Source organism: Balaenoptera physalus (genome assembly GCF_965194825.1).
Source record: "Balaenoptera physalus genome assembly, chromosome: 4".
In the NCBI taxonomy this organism is placed as follows: Eukaryota; Metazoa; Chordata; class Mammalia; order Artiodactyla; family Balaenopteridae; genus Balaenoptera; species Balaenoptera physalus.
The window spans coordinates 98,563,793-98,585,653 of NC_138891.1; the positions used below are offsets into that span (position 1 = coordinate 98,563,793).

Here is a 21,861-nt window from a genome sequence, read left to right on the forward strand (position 1 = left end):
AACCAGGAAGAAACAGAAACATGAACAGACCAATCACAAGCACTGAAATTGAAACTGTGATTAAAAATCTTCCAACAAACAAAAGCCCAGGGCCAGATGGCTTCACAGGCAAATTCTATGAAACATTTAGAGAAGAGCTAACACCTATCCTTCTCAAATTCTTCCAAAATATAGCAGAGGGAGGAACACTCCCAAACTCATTCTATGAGGCCACCATCACCCTGATACCAAAACAAGACAAAGATGTCACAAAAAAAGAAAACTACAGGCCAATATCACTAATGAACATAGACGCAAAAATCCTCAACAAAATACTAGCAATTCGAATCCAACAATACATTAAAAGGTTCATACACCATGATCAAGTGGGATTTATCCCAGGGATGCAAGGATTTTTCAATATCTGCAAATCAATCAGTGTGATTCACCACATCAAAAAATTGAAGGATAAAAACCATATGATCATCTCAATAGATGCAGAAAAAGCTTTTGACAAAATTCAACACCCGTTTATGATAGAAACTCTCCAGAAAGTGGGCATAGAGGGAACCTACCTCAACATAATAAAGGCCATATATGACAAACCCACAGCAAACATCATTCTCAATGGTGAAAAACTGAAAGCATTTCCTCTAAGATCAGGAATAAGACAAGGATGCCCACTCTCACCACTATTATTCAACATAGTTTTGGAAGTTTTAACCACAGCAAGCAGAGAAGAAAAAGAAATAAAAGGAATCCAAATCAGAAAAGAAGAAGTAAAATTGTCACTGTTTGCAGATGACATGATAGTATACATAGAGAATCCTAAAGAAGCTACCAGAAAACTACTAGAGCTAATCAATGAATTTGGTAGAGTAGCAGGATACAAAATTAATGCACAGAAATCCCTTGCATTCGTATACACTAACAACGAAAGATCAGAAAGAGAAATTAAGGAAACACTCCCATTTACTATTGTAACAAAAGAATAAAATACTTAGGGATAAACCTACCTAAGAGGCAAAAAACCTGTATGCGGAAAACTATAAGACACTGATTAAAGAAATCAAGGACGATACAAACAGATGGAAAGATATACCATGTTCTTGGATTGAAATAATCAACATCGTGAAAATGACTGTACTACCCAAAGCAATCTACAGAATCAATGCAATCCCTGTCAAATTACCAATGGCATTTTTCACAGAACTAGAACAAAAAATTTTACAATTTGTATGGAAACACAACAGACCACAAATAGCCAAAGCAATCTTGAGAAAGGAAAATGGAGTTGGAGGAATCAGGCTCCCAGACTTCAGACCATACTACAAAGCTACAGTAATCAAGACAGTATGGTACTGGCACAAAAAGAGAAATATAGATCAATGGAACAGGATAGAAAGCCCGGAGATAAACCCACGCACATATGGTCACCTTATCTTTGACAAAGGAGGCAAGAATATACAATGGAGAAAACAGTCTCTTCAATAAGTGGTGCTGGGAAAACTGGACAGCTACATGTAAAAGAATGAAATTAGAACACTCCCTAACACCATACACAAAAATAAAGTCAAAATGGGTCAAAGACCTAACTGTAAGGCCAGATACTATAAAACTCTTAGAGGAAAACATAGGCAGAACACTCTATGACATAAATCACAGCAAGATCCTTTTTGACCCACCTCCTAGAGTAATGGAAATAAAATCAAAAATAAACAAATGGGACCTAATGAAACTTAAAAGCTTTTGAACAGCAAAGGAAACCATAAATAAGATGAAAAGACAACCCTCAGAATGGGAGAAAGTATTTGTAAACAAAGCAACTGACAAAGGATTAATCTCCAAAATATACAAGCAGCTCATACAGCTTAATATAAAAAAAAAAAAACAAACAACCCAATCCAAAAATGGGCAGAAGACCTAAACAGACATTTCTCCAAAGAAGATATACAGATTGCCGTTCTTTAGCGCCATCTGCTCGCCGCGCCGCCTTCTGCTCCTCCTGCCACCGCCCTGAGTCACTGCCTGCGCAGCTCCGGCCGCCTGGCTCCCCGTGCGAGCCACTGATATTTGGCGCTCATACAACATGGCAGACATCGACAACAGAGAACAGTCTGAACTTGATCAAGATTTGGATGATGTTGAAGAAGTAGAAGAAGAAGAAACTGGTGAAGAAACAAAAATCAAAGCATGTCAGCTGACTGTTCAGATGATGCAAAATCCTCAGATTCTTGCAGCCCTTCAAGAAAGACTTGATGGTCTGGTAGAAACACCAACAGGATACATTGAAAGCTTGCCTAGGGTAGTTAAAAGACACGTGAATGCTCTCAAAAACCTTCAAGTTAAATGTGCACAGATAGAAGCCAAGTTCTATGAGGAAGTTCATGATCTTGAAAGAGAGTATGCTGTTCTCTATCAACCTCTATTTGATAAGCGATTTGAGATCATTAATGCCATTTATGAACCTACAGAAGAAGAATGTGAATGGAAACCAGATGAGGAAGATGAAATTTCGGAGGAGCTAAAAGAAAAGGCTAAGATTGAAGATGAGAAAAAGGATGAAGAAAAAGAAGACCCCAAAGGAATTCCTGAATTTTGGTTGACCGTTTTTAAGAATGTTGACTTGCTCAGTGATATGGTTCAGGAACATGATGAACCTATTCTGAAGCACTTGAAAGATATTAAAGTGAAATTCTCAGATGCTGGTCAGCCTATGAGTTTTGTCTTAGAATTTCACTTTGAACCCAATGAATATTTCACAAATGAAGTGTTGACAAAGACATATAGGATGAGGTCAGAACCAGATGATTCTGATCCTTTTTCTTTTGATGGACCAGAAATTATGGGTTGTACAGGGTGCCAGATAGATTGGAAAAAAGGGAAGAATGTCACTTTGAAAACCATTAAGAAGAAGCAGAAACACAAGGGACGTGGGACAGTTCGTACTGTGACCAAAACAGTTTCTAATGACTCTTTAATTTTTTTGCCCCTCCTGAAGTTCCTGAGAGTGGAGATCTGGATGATGCTGCTGAAGCTATCCTTGCTGCGGACTTTGAAATTGGTCACTTTTTACGTGAGCGCATAATCCCAAGATCACTGTTATACTTTACTGGAGAAGCTATTGAAGATGATGATGATGATTATGATGAAGAAGGTGAAGAAGCGGATGAGGTAATGTTTACCAAATGAGCAAATAATTCTGTTTAACACATTGAGAAGCAAATTGAGTGACTTATGTATTCCTTTGCTATAAATCATTACTCTGTGATATGGGATAAAAATGTTTTTGGGAAAAAATATGGTTTTAGAATTCTACAGCCAAACAATGTATGTATGAGGTTTCAATAAATAAATTGCAAAACTCAAAAAAAAAAAAGATATACAGATTGCCAACAAACACATGAAAAGATGCTCAACATCACTAATCATTAGAGAAATGCAAATCAAAACTACAATGAGGTATCACCTCACACCAGTCAGAATGGCCATCACCAAAAAATCTACAAACAATAAATGCTGGAGAGGGTGTGGACAAAAGGGAACCCTCCTGCACTGTTGGTGGGAATCTAAATTGATACAGCCACTATGGAGAACAGCATAGAGGCTCGTTAAAAAACTAAAAATAGAACTACCATATGACCCAGCAATCCCACTGCTGGGCATATACCCTGAGAAAACCATAATTCAAAAAGAGTCATGTACCCCAATGTTCATTGCAGCACTATTTACAATAGCCAGGAGATGGAAGCAACCTAAGTGTCCATCGACAGATGAATGGATAAAGAAGATGTGGCACATATATACCATGGAATATTACTCAGCCACAGAAAGGAACGAAATTGAGTTATTTCTAATGAGGTGGATGGACCTAGAGTCTGTCATACAGAGTGAAGTCAGAAAGAGAAAAACAAACACCGGATGCCAACACACATATATGGAGCCTAAAAAACGGTACTGATGAACCTAGTGGCAGGGCAGGAATAAAGACACAGACGTAGAGAATGGACTTGAGGACACAGGGGGGGAATGGGAAGCTGGGATGAAGTGAGAGAGTGGCATGGACATATATACACTACCAAATGTAAAATAGATAGCTAGTAGGAAGCAGCCGCATAGCACAGGGAGATCAGCTCGATACTTTGTGATGACCTAGAGGGCTGGGAAAGGGAGGGTGGGAGGGAGGCTCACGAGGGAGGGGATATGGGGATATATGTGTACATATAGCTGATTCACTTTGTTCTACAGCAGAAACTAACACAACATTGTAAAGCAATTATACTCCCATAAAGATATTAAAAAAAGAAAAGAAAAGAAGTAAAAGCATGACCTCCCCTGATTAAGATAATTTTTTCTGCCTTTGTACTTGAACTGAAACATTGGCTCTTCCTGGATCTGGAGCCTGCCAGCCTTCAAGCTGGAACTACACCACCAGCTCTCCTGGTTCTCAAGCCTTCTGACTAGGATAGGAACTAGACAACTGGCTCTTCTGGGTCTCCAGCTTGTCAGTCTATCCTGCAAATCTTGGGACTTGACAGTCTCCATAATTGCATGAGCCAATTCCTTTATATATACACACATAGATACACAGAGAGAGAGAGACAGAGAGAGAGAGAGAGAGAGAGACAGAGAGAGAGAGAGAGCGATAAATATAGATAGATATATAGATATCTACTCTGTTGCTTCTGTTTTTCTGGAGAATCCTGATTAATACCCCTACTTTTAACTGCGTAGCATGAAAAAAAGGACTCTACCCAATGAAGTAGTAGCAGGTAGAAGATTAACAGGGCTTTTTACTTATTTTTTATTTTTAAAATTTATTTATTTATTTATTTATTTTTGGCTGCGTTGGGTCTTCGTTGCTGCACATGGGCTTTCTCCAGTTGTGGCGAGCAGGCACTACTCTTCCTTGCGGTGTGCGGGCTTCTCGCTGCGGTGGCTTCTCTTGTTGCAGAGCATGGGCTCTAGGTATGCGGGCTTCAGTAGTTGTGGCTCACGGGCTCTAGAGCGTGGGCTCAGCAGTTGTGGTGCACAGGCTTAGTTGCTCCGCAGCATGTGGGATCTTCCCAGACCAGGGCTCGAACCTGTGTTCCCTGCATTGGCAGGCGGATTCTCAACCACTGCGCCACCAGCGAAGTCCCTAACAGGGATTTTTAAATGAAGGACTAAGTTGGCATTAAAAGTATTTATAGAGCTGCTTCTGGGAAGAGAGTAGTAGTAGTCATATTTTCCCTTATTCCTCCTGCTAAGTACAGCAAAAAATCCTGACCATTATATATAAAACAAACATAGGAGATCTCTGAAAGGTGGAGAGAAGAAGTCAGACATGCTAGGGACTTTGGGGCCCAAGGAACAACACAGCGGTGAGCTCCCTGGGTTTTCTTTTTGCCTTATTATCTCAGACTTGGAGCTAAAGAAGCTAGTAACTTGGAAATGCCAGTGACAGCAAACAAAAAAGCCCCAACAAATGTCTGCTCTGTTTAACAAAATGACCAGGAAAACGACAGCCTAGCAAGACTGAAAACCTTTAGATAATAACCACTTGACTTCAGCCAAACACAACAGAAAAACTGTTTTCTTTGCTGCCTACACCAGCAAAGGCTGAGTGGGGAACCTAGACTTCCACCTTTGTCAGGCTGTAATGAGGCACCCCAACTCCTCCTCCACCTTCCATCAGGGTGGTGTCAGAGGTGATCAAGTAGGGACTGAACGCCTGAAGAGATTTTCATCCCTGAAGGGTGGTAACAGACCCCTGTTCTCTACCACCACCACCAGTGCATTATCAATGGAGAATACACTGTGAGCCTGGACTTCCACCTCCTCCTGGTAGTAATGAAGGGCACCTTTCCTTCCCCACTAGGGTCGGAGGAACCCTAGTAGAGAATCAGGACTTTACATACTGCCCAGTGGTAATGAGGCCAACACCCACACTAGTGCTTTAGCAAGCACTGAAAGAGCTATGCAAAGAGATGCACTCAAAAATACTACAATAAATCAAAACAGAATTCTAAAAATGTTCAAGTAACCCACAGGAAGGCAGGAAAGATAAACAAGAACTAGCAAATAAACAGAAAAGACAAAATAAAATGGCATATTTGAATCCCAACATATCAACAATTACATTAATGTAAATGATCTAAACATACCAATTTAAAGACAGAGATTGGGACTTCCCTGGTGGCACAGTGGTTAAGAATCTGCCTGCCAATGCAGGGGACACGAGTTCGATCCCTGGTCTGGGAAGATCCCACATGCCGTGGAGCAACTAAGCCCGTGCGCCACAACTACTGAAACTGCGCTCTAGAGCCCGTGAGCCACAACTACTGAGCCCACGTGCCACAACTACTGAAGCCTGTGCGCCTAAAGCCCGTGCTCCGCAACAAGAGAAGCCACCACAATGAGAAGCCTGCGTATTGTGATGAAGAGTAGTCCCTGCTCGCCGCAACTAGAGAAAGCCCGTATGCAGCAACGAAGACCCAACGCAGCTAAACATAAATAAATAAACACATTTATAAAAAAAAAGACAGAGATTGACAAAGTGGATTAAAAAAATGAACTAACTATATGCTGTTTACAAGAAACTTAACCTCAAATATGATGATACAGCTAAAAGCAAAATGATGGCTGAAATATAACATGTAAATATTGATAAAAAAGTAGGAGTTATATTAATATATTATACTCTATTAATTATATTAATATAAGATTAATTATATTGTATTATATTATATTATATTTGATATTAATATCAGATAAAGGTTGAATAAATTAGTTGTTTCTTTAGTCTGTGTGTGATGTTATTTGGTTCCAAAAAAGAAAACTGCTTTTCTGAAGTAAGGATGCTAGTACTGTGATTTCCATTAAGACAGTAGTAAAAGAACAGTATGGGGACCCAACCTAACCAGCTTGGCTCCAGCATCTAGATTTCTCTAGAACTGCTGGCATTTGAGGAAGTTAAGCTAGGCCTGTGCCATTCAGTCCCAGTGGCTGATTCAGCCCGTGGAGTGGAGTCACCAAGATGGTGCCACCTTATTTTCAACTCCTTGAGGGTCTACTTTAAAAAAAAAAAAAAAAAGGATACCACCAGATGGGATTGGTTGAATTCTTCCAGGAGTGGAGTCAAGTACACTGTTCTTTTTCAACCCCAGGCAAAGAGAGCAAAAAGCTAAAATTAAAAGTTGCACATATCTTTCTCTTTCCTTCAATCCCTGACTTTGTTCTCTTTATGAAAAGTATCAGAAATCCAATTTCTCAGCAATTTCCTTAAGCTTCTAAGTATTTACTTGCATGAACTCCTTCTAGGCCCTAGGGAGAATACTGGCAATGGATCATACAGTTAATTTTTCTTAAAAAAATCTGCAAAAGAAAGACATATGGTGATTAATATAAATACAATAGACCACTGTCTATTTCTACCCAGAATTCACCTCTGTCCCTATCCCCTAGTGAGTAGTGTTGGAGCTGGAGTGAGCATTTTGGGGATCCAGTTAGAGGGAGCTGGTTGGACAGACATTGAGCTTGAGTTTAATGAGATATTATAAGGTTCATAATCATAAAGTCTATAGTTAAATTATTGCTAGCTCTCCTACTGTAGGAATACTTCCAGGAATATTCCTACCACCCGATGCCAACTCACCAGACATCTGACATAAAGTGTACAGGGCTAGAGGTTGTGGAGTGTGACACAAACACACCTGAAGCCTCCTTCCTTAGAACTATGTGGGAAGTGGAGGAGAAAGCAGGTTTGGGATGAATGAAACCAGAAATTAGTCAGTGGAAAATTCTTCCAATCATCAAAAATGTAAAACTGTAAGCAGAAAATTAGATTCACATTTTGTCTATTCAAAATGGAAAGCCTCTCCTATAGGAATACAGTAGATGCTGTACTTTACAGTTAAGAAAAAAAATTTTTTTTTCTTATCTGATAGGGATGAGTAAAATAAAACTTTTCAGAATTCCTGTGTTTATAACAGTACTGTTGTGATTCCTTATTTAAAATAATTTCTTTCATACCTAATTTTGTATCAGTAATTTTGTATTCTTTTTCTAAGAGAGGGTCCCCCAAATTACATAAGATTTAGGCCTCACAAAAACCTAGATCTGCCCTGGCTATAGACCTGCTTAACTCTCCCATAGTTCTCACAGTTTCTCAACAGAATAAACTACTGAAACTCATAACCTGGTAACTTTCAAAAGCACGATGCTAAGCAAAAGAAGCCAGAATCAAGAGGCTGTATAATGTGTGATTCCACTTATTTAACACCCTGGAGAAGGCAAAACTATAGGGATAAAAAAACAGATCAGTAGTTACTGGGGACTGGAGATGGGAAACTTCTGGGGATTGTTGGAAATGTTCTGTAACTTTATTGTGGTGGTGGTTACACAACTGTATGCTTTAGTAAAACTTCATAGAACCATACTCAAAAAGGGGTTAATTTTACTATGTAAATTATTTACTATATAAATTATTCCTCAGTAAGCCTGACTTTAAAAAAAACTGATAGAAGCTAACTTTCATCAAACAATTTGTAACACTTGCCCAATGTCACACAACTAATAGGCAGAGCTGGGATTTGAATCACAAATATTTTAATGTTGGAGTCCACCATCTTAACCTCCACACTACCCTTGCATGAGAAGATGCTGCTTATAGCTAAATGATGTTTCCTTCTATTCTGTTTGCTAAGAGGTTTGTTTATTGTTTTATTTTAAAATCACTAATAGGTGTTAAAATTTAATGCAATGCCTTTTGTTTTTGCATTTACTGAGATGATTATATGGGTTTCTCCTATAATCTGTTAATGTGGCCAACTGTGAAAATAGGTTGTCTAATGTTAAACCATTCTTGCTATTCCTAGGATAAATCCCAATTAATTGGTCATGACGTATTTCTTTTTTAATAATGTTGGTTTTTATTTTGGTTACCATTTTATTTAGATATTTATCTACATAATTTTCCTTTCTAGTATCCTCCTTGTCTGGTTTAGGTATTGAGGTTATATTAGCTTCATAAAAGAGTTGGGAAATGTCTCCTCATTTTCTATCCTCTGAAATAGTTGTATACGTATAGTTAAGATGATCTGTTTCTTGATATTTGGTAAAATCTGTTAGTAAAAGAAGCAGAGCGTAGTATTCTTTTTGTGGGTATGTTTTAACAAATGCTTCAATTTCTAACAGTTATATGATTATTCGGGTTTTTCTATTTTTAACTCAATTTTGGTAAGTATTATTTTTCTAGGTAATTGGCTGTTTTATTTAAATTTTTCAAATTTATTGGAGAGGTGTGATCATTATATGTAGCTATGTCTTCTTTTTCTTTTCTCCCATTTTATATTTGTACCTTTTTTTTTCTTGTTCTGTCTTGGAGAGGTCTTTCCTTAAAAAAACAACAACATCTAGGTTCTGTATTATAGATGCTTTCTATTGCTTCTTTGATTTCTAGTACACTAATTAACATTCTTTACTTTCTTTAGGTATACTCTATTGAGTTCTTAATTTTTGTAGTTGGATATTTAGCCCATTAAGTTTTTCTCTTTCTGATGTAAGCATTAAGGATATATATTTTCTTAACACTTTATAACAACTGAATACCATACATTTTAATATTATAGCAGTTTCATTATCATTTAATTCTAAATATTTTTAAAGACTCTATAATGACTTTTCTTTGACTGATGAGTTATTTAGAAGTGTACTGTTAAATTCTCAAATTCTCAGATTTTTTAAAGTTACCTTTTCTTATATTGTGGTTAGAAAAATGGCATGCAAATCAATTCTTTGATATTTGTTAAGACTTGCTTTATTTTCTAGCACAGGGATCAGCACACTTTTTAGGTTTTTAGGGCCACACAGTAAATAAGTGTAGCGTTTGCAGAGCAATAAGGTCTCTGTCAGTAATTACTGGATTCTGCTGTTGTGCAAAAGCAACCTTAGACAATATGTAAATGATTGGGTGTGGCTGCATTCTGATAAACTTTATCTACAGAAACACATCCTGGCTGGATTTGGTCCATGGGTCATAGTTTGCCAGCTCCTGACCTAGTACATAACTATTTATTGATTGACTGATTTTTATTGAAAATAGTTGACATAGAATATCATGTTAGTTTCAGGTGTACTACCTAGTAATTTGACATTTGGATACATTAGGAAATCATCACCACAGTTAGTCTAGTAACCATCTGTCCCCATACATAATCAATTTAAAAAAAAAAATTTTTTTTTTTGGACTAGAATATGCAGTATCTAATTGTTAGGTGCATAGTTCTATACATGATTACAGATAAACTTAATTATGTTTTTCAAATCTGCTATATGTTTATGAATTTTTATGTTTTATCTATCAATAATTGACATATATATTAACATCTTCCACTCTTAATTTGAATTTCTCCATGTTTTCCAGTAATTCTGTCAGTTTTTGTTTACACATCCCATAGGTATGTTAGGTGCATGCAAGTTTGGAACTGTTACAACTTCCTATTGGTGGATTGTTCCTTTTATCATTATGTGGTGACACAGTTTTAAAAATCCATCTTGTAGAGAACAAACGTATGGACACCAAGGGGGGAAAGTGGTGGGGGGAGGGGTGGTGGTGGGATGAATTGGGAGATTGGGATTGACATGTATACACTAATATGTATAAAATAGATAACTAATAAGAACCTGCTGTATAAAAAAATAAATAAAATAAAATTCAAAAATTAAAAAAAAATATCCATCTTGTTGGGACTTCCCTGGTGGTGCAGTGGTTGGGAATCCGTCTGCCAATGCAGGGGACACGGGTTCAATCCCTAGTCCGGGAAGATCCCACATGACGCGGAGCAACTAAGCCCGTGCGCCACAACTACTGAGCCTGCCCTCTAGAGCCCGCGAGCCACAACTACTGAAGCTTGTGCGCCTAGAGCCCTTGCTCCTCAACAAGAGAAGCCACCACAATGAACAGCCTGCGCACCGAAAGGAAGAGTAGCCCCCGCTCGCCGCAACTAGAGAAAGCCCACGCGCAGCAATGAAGACCCAACGCAGCCAAAAATAAATAAATAAAATAAATCTATAAAAAAAATTCATCTTGTTTAATTTAGTTCAATTTCACTTATTTGGGGAGGGGTATTCTATATTTCTAGAGGCGCTCAGCTGTTCTCTGGGAAATCTAACTATACACACTGAAAGCTAATGTTGGAGACACAGCTGTACTTCAACAGTCTAAAGTGTTTTGCTAAAATTACTCATCCCTAGAAACCAGAATGTTTTATTTGGCCAGGAGAAGCAGGGCTGGGAACTACTCTTCAAGAACCATGTTCCCAGCTCATTAAGGGACTCCTACCAGCATCACTGAGAAAGAACACAATTCCCACATCCACAGAACAGGACCCTGTGAAAAGTGAACTCAGTGAAGGCCCTAAGGCCATGCCAGCAAAACAACACAGGGCAGGGGGAGGGGAGAGCAGAGGAAGGGAGAGGAGGGGAGAAACAGTGAGAAGTATAGCCAGTAAAAGAAAAGGGCTCTCAATTCTGGCTCCACTTGTACTAACAGTGCGCATGCAGTGAAGGAAGCTCCATCCTTTACTGCTTCTGCACACTTTTCAAAATAATTACTACAGGTATGCCATGACCAAAAAATAAGGGCTTACAATCAATTAGACCACGCCAGAAAAGAATCATACATCTGTAAGTGTACCTCTCATTTATTCTTACTGTTCATAATGCCTGCTCTCCCTTTACCTTTGTCATCTCTCCTTTTCTATCAAAATCTTAGTCCCATCCTCCAAAATTCAGCACAAATTTCCCCCCCTGTAAAGATCTTCCAAAAGCAGAAACAAGACTATCTTAGGGCTATAATCTAGCAAATAGTTGCGACTTTCACTGAGAAAAGAAAATGCTGAGAAAAGGGGAACAGGATCTAGTGTACAAATGAAGAATTATGTGATCGGCAGCAGGAGGAACAGTAAACCCAAGGCCATGTCTATTGTGCCCAATCCAGGGCACCTGGTTGTATTGAGGGGGCTGCTCGGAGAAGCCTTGGCAGGCTCAACCTTTAGTCTCCTAGCCTTTTCTGGCCACACAGTCCCTGCTCTGGGTACAGGGACACTGGACCACTCAAAGTCTTCTGTAGCCTTGCGGTGGGTCATCAGGCTTTACATTAGCATGGCATATGCCTCTCTGATTTTGTTTCATTTTTCCTAGGTACCATCTTTTCCTTTTTGCTTTTTCACTCTCATAGGCAGCAAGAAACTGGGCATGATCTACCTTTTCCATCTCTCAGGCTCCTAAACATGTCCTCTCCCTCTCTCTCCAAAAGATTTGACAAAACAAATGTTTCTCAATGTAAGTCCCCTGTGAGTTAGTTCTTGCCATCAGAAGTCTTCCTGTCATTCTGAACTGGAATGGGGAATGGAGATGGGGTGGGGGTGGGGAACCCTTTTCCCATTGAGTTTTGCTGTTTCTAGTGGCAACTGCTACAGCCTGGTCTACATTCCAGTAATGCTCCTATTTTCATAGCTGAAGATGACCCTAGCAACAGATCCAGACTTTGTTTATAAAATATGTTTCCAGTTCCCACAGGAAACTTTAAAGTTAGAAAATTTGGAATAAGATGGCACAACTCTGAACTGTTGTCACTTTATGGGTCCTAAAACTCTGAAAGAAAGTAAAGCACTACGACCAATAACACTGTCTCAAAAATACATGAGTAAAGAAAAATGTTTCACCTTCTATCTGTGGGGATCTTAAATGCTACACAATTTGTTGCCAGTAACATGTCAGCAGTTGTAATGTATAGAAATATCTAATCACTGTGTTGTATACCAGGAACTAACATAGTGTTGTAGGTTAATTATACTTCAAAAGCAAACAAACTCATAGAAAAAGAGATCAGATTTGTGGTGACCTGAAGCAGGGCGTGGGTGGAGAGAGAATTGGATGAAGGTCCTCAAAAGGTACAAACCTCCAGTTATAATAAGCAAGTATTAGGGATGCAATGTACAGCACGAGTAATATAATGAACACTGCTGTATGTCATCTAGGAAAGTTGTTAAGTGAGTAAATCCTAAGAGCTCTCATCACACGGAAAAAATATTTTCTCCCTTTTTCTTTTAGTTTATATCTATATGAGATAATGGATGCTCACTAAACTTAATTGTGTTAATCATTTCATGATATATGTAAGTCAAATCAGTATGCTGTACACCTTAAACTTACACAGAGCTGTAATGGGGGTCCTCATTTCCTCCCCTCTGCCTAGAAGAGGTGTGGACGTGACCCATCTTTAGCCAAGAGGACCTGAGCTGTGTTCTGATAGCAGAAAAGGTTTACTATCTTCATGGACACTGTTGGTCTCACGTGATACTTGTGACAGATTTTTCCAGTCTCCAGGTCACCACCCTGGATAACTACTTGCCTCATGTTGCTCTGGTCTGCACGATAATAAAGACCTTATTACTAAAAAAAATTAGATCTCAATAAAACTGGAAGAAAGAAAAAACACAAATAGAGTAGCTAAATAGCAAAACAAACAAAAACATACACAGGACAGGCCCCTGAGGAACCACCACATTGGGTTAAAGCACCCAAAGCCACAGGAGTCTGACCTCTTCTGTGAACGCTCACACTTAAGCCTGGCTGCGGTGGCAGTAAAAAAAAGGACTTTTAATGCCAAAACTGAGGGTGCCAGAGGACCTGTCTTATCTTTAAGGTACAAAAATGTAGTGGAGATCATGCAAATATCAGAGGACAGCTCTGCAGGCAGAATAGTTGCCTGCCGGCTATCTGTCCTGAATAAGGCATTTTTTCCTTTTATCCTATTTTATTTTTAGCTTAAGGCAAAAAAAAAAAAAAGGTAACTCAGCTTGGGCAACAGGACCTCAACTTTAGTCTTGAGTGTTAAGAGCTTCACCCTTCTTCCTTTCTAGTTTATTTTAAATGTTGGAACATTTACATATTTCGGGGCAGTTTTCAAACCATGAGTAATTTCAATTTAACCTTTTCTGGTCAATCTTTGTAGTTGGAGTTAGGTGAATAGAGCCATGGACACTGGCAGTGGCATTTTGGGTCTTATTAGAATTGTTATGTTTATTGGATGAGCGTACTTGTTACATTTGGAAGCACTGCTATATAAATTCTCCATTCCTGGAACAGAAACTAATAATAATGTTAATAACTCTTACATAGTCCTTATTTTGAGTAAGGCAGTGTTCTAAATGCTCTACACATATTAACTCATTTAATTCGCATGTCAGTCTTATGAGATGGGTACTGTTACTACAAGCTCTGTTTTACAGAGGTGGACATGGAAGCACTTGCCCAAGGTTAATGAGAAAGTGCATCAGGATTTGGATCTAGGCGATTTTGATTCAGTTTGCTCTTAACCATTATGCAATACTGCCCCTCTAACTTAGAAAACTAGGTGGCTCTCAGGTGGTACTAATCATTAAGCTAGGTACTGGAATCCAAAGGGCTTGATATGTAAAGCCCAGTTTAACAATAATGTATGTTCTTACATTTGAATAACACTCATCTAACTGGGGCGGAAGCTGCTGCATGTGGTGAATAGCTCCCCTCCTCCAAAACAAACAAACAAGCAAACAAACATATCCAATTAGTCCAGATATCTGTTAGGAACTCTCCCCCACCACCCCTGTATCCATCCTATATTTTAGCTGGGGAGAAAATATATCCTGGTTTGCCTAGGCTAGTCCTGGTTTATGCTTGTCATTCCCACATCCCATCTGATTTAGTATCTGTCTTATTGCAGGGATCCTTTAATACATTAATATGCATTACTACTGTCCAAGTGTGAGAATGGAAATGAGATCACCCTCAGGTTTATCTGACCCCTGAACTCTGCTCTTTGCAGCACAACTGTTAACAGCTCCCAGAACAGCACTCTGTGCACACCTTTTGGGAAGTGCCAGTATAGAGGAGTGACAAAGGAAGTCCTAGAAGTCTTAGATTCCAGTTCCAACTTTTGTGATCTTGGGCAGATCATTTACTTTATGCCACAGTCTTCCCATTTGTGGAATGATGAAGTCAGACTTCTATGATTTATGATTTTTCTGGTTCAGGCCAATTTCTATTAAGAATGCTGTATACCCTGGACAAGTCAAAATTTCCAGAGTGAGGTGAAATGTTGAAGTACAGAGGTATAGGGTAACATTTAAAAAAATATAGGTGAACATGGCCCGTTATATGAGTATGTGAGTTACGTCATGTCCCCTGAACAGAAATTTCATAAGGAAAAGGCCTAGGAGGCTGCAGTTAGACCTGCTCCCCACTCACTCTTGTTATAAAGTGTGAGCCCAAGGAAGAGAAATGTTACAATGGAAAAGCACACTGTTTCTGTTGTGACTGCCCTATAGCCTTCACAGAGACTTCAACTACCTATTATATTACTTAATGTATGCCTTTAATGTGCATCCTGTGAATTGTTAAAGGTGGGTGTAATGTTCACATGCCCTGCTTCAGAATGCTTAACTTTCTTGCCCAGCTTGTCAATGGAAAACCCAGACCTTAACTGCCTTTTTGTGTAGCTTAGGAAAAGGTACTTTATTGCTTTATCCTTAAAGTTTCCTGCTGTTAAACTAGGCTTAAGGATATTAACCAATCAACTAATTACCAGCTACATAGGAAATATACAGAGAGGGGTTTGTGTTTGGAATGATCTTCAAGAACTGTAACTCTGAGGTCTTACATGATAGAGTGGGATAAAGCTGAGATCTAACAGTCTAAAGGGGTAAATAAATAAGAGACTGAAACAAAAATTTGGCACGACCATAAAAAGATGGTCCCACTATAATAAGAGATATATTCTTATAATTTTGATACAGTTACTTCTACCTTTTGTTCTGTCTCTCTGTGTATATGAGTATATGTATGTGTATATACGCATACATATCTGGAATTACATACAATATACAAATACTTTATCTTTTAATATTATATTATGAGTATTTTCCCATGTCAGTAGTCTTGAAAAACATTTTTAATGGCTATGTGACAAACTGGTGTTTGCCTACACTATATTTAATTTGTTCTTCTACCATTACTTAGATTACTTCTAAAAGTTGCCTTTGTATATTTATTGTCATAGACAGCTTTATAAATTTCATGCATTTCTGATTAGAACAGAATTCTAGAAGAGAAATTACGTTGTAAGAAGGTATGTGTGTTTTTTAAGGGTTTTAACAACTTCTAAACTGTTTTTCAGATGGTTTGGGGTCAATTTTAAAGTCATCAACATGTATAAAAACAACTGTTTCATCACACTACAGAAAATACTGAATTTTTAAACATTGCTAAGAGGTAAAAATGATACTGCATTTTAATTTGCATTCATTTGATATGACCAAGAGTAAATATTTTAGTTTTTATTAGCTTGTGTATTTCTTATATGAATAGAATGTCTTAACCTTTGTTTATTTGTCAAGAAGGGTTTTAATGTTTTCTTACCAATTTGTATAAATCTTTTAATGTTAAGGTTAATTTAAGAAGTTGTTTTATCTTTTAATTTTTAAAATTATTTTTGACCTAGAGATGTTTTAAATTGTAATGAGATCAAATATATCACTTTTTCATTGCAATTATGCTTTGCAAAGTTCACCCTACTCTTAAGTAGATACTTTTATCTAGTTCAAAAATTTTTTTCACCTTTTTTTTCAAAAACATTTAACTTAAATCCTATAGAGTAGATTTTGTTGTACGGTATAAAGTAAAGCTCTAACTTTATTATCTTTTCAAATATTTAATCAGTTGTCCTAACATCTTGCTGAAGGATTCTTTTCTCCCACATTATCTTATTATAGCACTTTCATTTAATCAAAACACAAATCATACATATGCTCGGGTCTGGTTCCATTGATCTGCCTGTGAGTCTTCTACGGGTACCATACCATCATTTATTTTAAAAAACATACTGAACTTCCTTTTTTATTTTCTAAATGGCTATCACATTGGGGTGCAGGGAGTAACAAAAGAAGGAATGCCAGATTCAGGCCAACATCTCTGAGAGAGGTAGAAAGGGCCAGGGATGGATGGAGGTCAGTAAGGATGCAGGGATAGAAGTTAAGCTGTTTCTCTCCAGAATCTCACATCACACCTTTGTCACTTAATAACTGTTTGGCTTTGGGTAAGTTAATTCACCTTTCTGTGCCATGATTTCCTTATATGTAAAATGAGGTTGTTAAGAGGTTAAGTGAGTTAGTGTAAAACTCTTAGAACAATGCACAGCTCATGGCAAACATTATTATCAGTTAGTTATTTGAAGCTATCTTCCACTTCCATCATGTCTCTGAAATTACTCTTCTAAGGACATCAATGATTCCTTAATTGTCAATTGGGACAGAGATTAAAATTACAGGCTCTCTAGAATCAGGCTGCCTGGATTAGAATAATACCTCTGCCATTTAATGCTGTGTGACCTTGGCAAAGTTACTTGGTCTTTCTGTGCCTTAATTTCTTCATCTATAAAATGGGAATATTAATAGTGCCAGCCTTATAGGGGTATTACATGGAGTCTTGACATAATAAATGTAAATTGCTTAGCACACTGTCTACCACATAAGTAAATTCTCAGGAAATGTTCATTATAACCATCATCTTACCTGACTGCCTTGGGGCACTTGACACTGATGACCCTCAACTTTTTGATACGCTCTCCTCCTTTGTGTTCTGGCATACTATGGTTCTCAACCCATCACTTCATGCACTCTCTTCTTCTACCTATCCTGTAAAATGCTGGCATTCTCCGAGGTGTCCTCCACTTACCCTTTTCTTTGGTGACCATACACTTTCCTAGTGTTCCTTCTTTTAAGCCAGGAGTTGGCAAAATTTTTATTAGAGGACCAGATAAATAATACTTTAGGCTTGTGCACCCTACAATCTCTGTCACAACTACACATTGAATCATGAAAGCATTCACTGAAAATATGTAAATGAGCGGGCATGGTTATGTTACAACAAAACTTTGTACACAAAAATAGGCAGTCAGAAAATGCACCATAGTTTTCCAGCTCTTCCTCTAGGTAGTTGTTACAGCTCAGGTATCCCTGGATTAGACTACTCATCACACTGCATCTGTCCTCCCTTCTGGACTGTGGGCTACCTGACAGCCTGGTGTCCTTCCACCCTTGCATGTTCTGCATGTAGCATAGAATCTTGCAGATATATTAAATCAACATTTGCAGAAACACTGAATGAGTTGAGCATATAATATCAATCTTAACAGTTAAAAACTTTGTTGTGCTGTAAGGAAGAAGGCATTTCTTCCATATGACCCCTTCAGTAGCTCCCAAAACAAACTATAGAGAAGACCTCATGGCCTGTATAAAACACTGAAATGCCTAGTAGAATTAATCTTTCTTTCCCAAATGTGAAAAGGAAATTCAGGTCCAGGAAATTCACAATTTCAAGGACCAAGTAATATTGCAGACATCAAAATAGAGCTGTCCAGCATGATCTATAAAACAGGACGCATTTTATAGGAATTGAGAAACAGCTGTTTCCCCATTTCTGTTTTAAAAAGGGGAATAGGCTACAGGGCTCAGAGGTATATGCTAAGCATATGGAAAAAATTTATTTGCTTAAAGAAATGTGACATGGAGCTGGCAAAGGCTCAGTTTGTAAGAGATAATGTCCTGGTGGGTGAAATTAATAGGCTAAGAAGGATATATACAGAGTCATTTCAGCATTGTGATTAATGAAAAAGGAAACCCCAATAAACACTGAAGGGAAAGAAAGAAAAGTAAAGTTGAAGCTGGAAAGAACTGAATATGCTCTAGGGAAGACACTAGCTTCAAGAACCAAATATCACTTGCAATAATAATGACTTTAGTAAAATAAATTTTAGATAAAGATGACACTAGTTTAGGGGAAAAGATGGAAACCAAAACTTGAGTCACAAGTAACAGTGTGAATATTGAGTTTCTCTAAAAACAGTTAGAGAATACTTATAGACCTAAGAATACCTGGAAAATATATTAAAGACTCTAGGGAAGAATCTTAGACTTCTGGAATATCTTTAGAATAGGTAATAGACAAAGAAGCATGTTTTAACTTTTTCCTTTTAATTTCCATGTTTAAACTTAACCAGTAATAATATTTTTAGTATAATTAAACATTTGCTGAACTCCTTTTATGGGAGATTACTCATTTTGTGTGACTCAACGTATTCTCTCAAGTGGCAATTACCAGGCAGCACTCTTTAGAATTTTGTAAAATTATAAAATCATTATTGCTGTGAAAAAAGGACCTAAGATTTTCTTAAAAAGAAACTCAGTCAATGTTGATTTTCTTCAGTTTTCTATATTCTCCTGCCTCTTAAGAATTATGAGAGGATTCATTATGTGGCTACATGGACATTAATTCATTCATCCTTCAAATATTTAATGAGCACCTACTATGTACCAGGTACTGTGGCAAGCACAGAGGAGGCAAGATGAATAAGATACGATCCTTACTCTGAAAAGCTGACAATATAGTGAGAACAACAGACATGTGTATAAGCAATTAAAATGCAATGTGATGCTATAGTGATAGAGAACAGACATAAAGTGGTCAGGGACTTGGGGTGGGGGGAGGGTGGGACTATAAAGGGCACACTAGGGAATTTTCTAAGGTGACAGGACTGTTTGCATATTGATTGTGGTAGTGGTCATACACATCTGTAAGTGTGTTAAAATTCATAGACCTGTATGTCAAAAGAAAAAAAAGGATAATTTTACTGTACAACAATTTAAAAAATAAAATGAAAAACAATGTGATGATGCCCAACAACAGGAGAACAGATAAATAAACTCTGGTATATTCATATGACAGAACACCACTGAGCAATGAAAGGAATGGACCGCTGATAAATGCAACAATATGGATGAGTCTCAGAAGCACGACGGAAAGCTGAGTGAAAGCAGCAGGATACAACGAAACACAGCCTGTATGATTCCATTCATATGAAATCTAGAGTAGGCAACATTAACATAGGACGACAGAAATCAGATCAGTGGTGGCTTCTGTATGGGAGGGTGAGGGTGGGGTAGGGATTGACTGGGAAGGGAACTCAGGGAACTTTCAGGTGTGATTGAAATGCTCTAGGTCAAAACTGATCGAACTTAAGATTTGAGTACCTCAATACATGTAAATTATATACTTCAATAAATAATATGCATTTAAGCTATCTTGGCTTGTCTTTCACAACACAGAATTTCTAATTGTGTTTAAAGTTGTAAAAAAAACATTAACCTCTCTACCATATGCTACCATTTTCTTTTTAAGTTAAATTAGAATTTCTTTTGATTTCTTAATGAAATAGACATAATATCCAATAATAAATCTCATGACAAACATAATTAAAATGCAAGTGCAGAGTATGCAGCAGTAGGGGGACAAGGAGGTCAGAGCTCTGCATTCTGTTGGGGTGAGGGTCTGTTACCAGGGAAGGCATTCAGAAAGAAGTGAATCTCATTGGGATGCTGAAGAAAGAGTAGGCGTTCAATGCAAAGACCAGGAAAGGAATGGGTTTCCAGAACAACATGTGCAAAGTCATGGATGTGAGAGGGCTGGGGCATGTCCTTCTGGGTGAGGTGCACACAGGGGAAATGAAGCTGTAAAGAAGGGCTGGGCCCAGACTGTAAAGATCACCCCCTTCCCTCCCCCACCCTCCAGTGCACCAGTGCTAAGGACTTTATGTGGACAGTTGAATTTAATCACAACCATCTCCATTTTTCAGAACTGGGGCTTGCAAGGTGCAGGGCCTCACCCAGGTCCCTTGCCCATTAAGCATTCCCACACAGATAGCTCAGGCTTTCACTCTCATCCTCAACAGTGTGCTGCCTCCTATTTGCCATGCTGAGGAGTCTGGCCTTGATTATGATGCTGACGGGACCTAATGGAAGCTTTTGCCTGTCCAGAATCTGCTTTAAAGAGATAACTGGGCTCTGACAAGAATGGATCAGTTGAATTGTGGTTCTCAGTCTTTTTTTCTTGCCTCAATTCCCTTGAGAACAATTTTTAATATCATTTGTAATGATGGCTAAGCAGTGATCATCAAAGGCTGTCTCCATGCCCGCCCCATCCCCATTCTACAATTACTCCCCTTGCCAAGAGGTTCTAATTTTGGGATTGGGTCAGCAACTAGGTGATCGTTCTATAAGTATCTAACTGGGAGATGGTATACCCTTGGGATCCCCAAATCTAAATGTGAACATGTATGGAGTGGAGGGGCTGGTACTGGGGAATTTTGTACAGCTGCCTGAGATCCTGAGGTAAGTGGATTTGCTGATCAGCTAGTTTCCAGGTCTTGGTGATGATCCAGATTTCCTGGCCCCTGGACCACCTGAGGTATGGAACTCTGTCAGGCCTGGAGGTTTTACAGACATCCTTGAAAAGAGGACATTGCCTCTGCGGTGCTCTAAGGATTATGGTTCTCTGCTAGAGGGGACCACAAGAAGGCTCTCAGAAGAACCCAGGCCCTGATCTCAGGACAGACACTTCCTAGGAAGTTCCATCTGTTGAACAGAGATGAAGATTGAGCAAAGGGCTTGGCACTGGCATTGGAGAGTTGCCTTAATTGATAATGGATTTAAAATAATCACAACAAAGCGGCGCAGAGCTCTGTAACCTATCAAGTGTATTCACATTCATTATCTAAAAATGATTTTGAGCCCCCCTAAAATGCTGGAGGCCAGATGAGGAAACTGAGGCTTAGGGAGGTTAAATTGTTGACACTTGCATAGTTTGCCCTCCTGCCTGTTTTTTTTCCTTATTTCTCTCGCTCCCTTTCTGCCCAACTTCATTCCTTCAGTTTTAAAAAATATCCAGCTGTTAGAGTTAACTATGGGCCATCTTATTCTAGAAAGGATTTAAGGCAGCTTACAAGGTGACACACACACAAAAAAG

General features: G+C 38.4%; 1 protein-coding gene and 1 pseudogene across 11 annotated transcripts in view; one reads left to right on the plus strand and one right to left on the minus strand.

The window, feature by feature from the left end:
• Nucleotides 1-21,861, minus strand: part of CMSS1 (cms1 ribosomal small subunit homolog) — a 392,074-nt gene that overhangs the window by 45,772 nt on the left and 324,441 nt on the right. The gene's annotated exons all lie outside the window — the stretch shown is intronic.
• Nucleotides 1,930-14,565, plus strand: LOC309660025 (nucleosome assembly protein 1-like 1 pseudogene; annotated as a pseudogene). Its single transcript has one exon. The product of its transcript is annotated as a nucleosome assembly protein 1-like 1 pseudogene (transcript).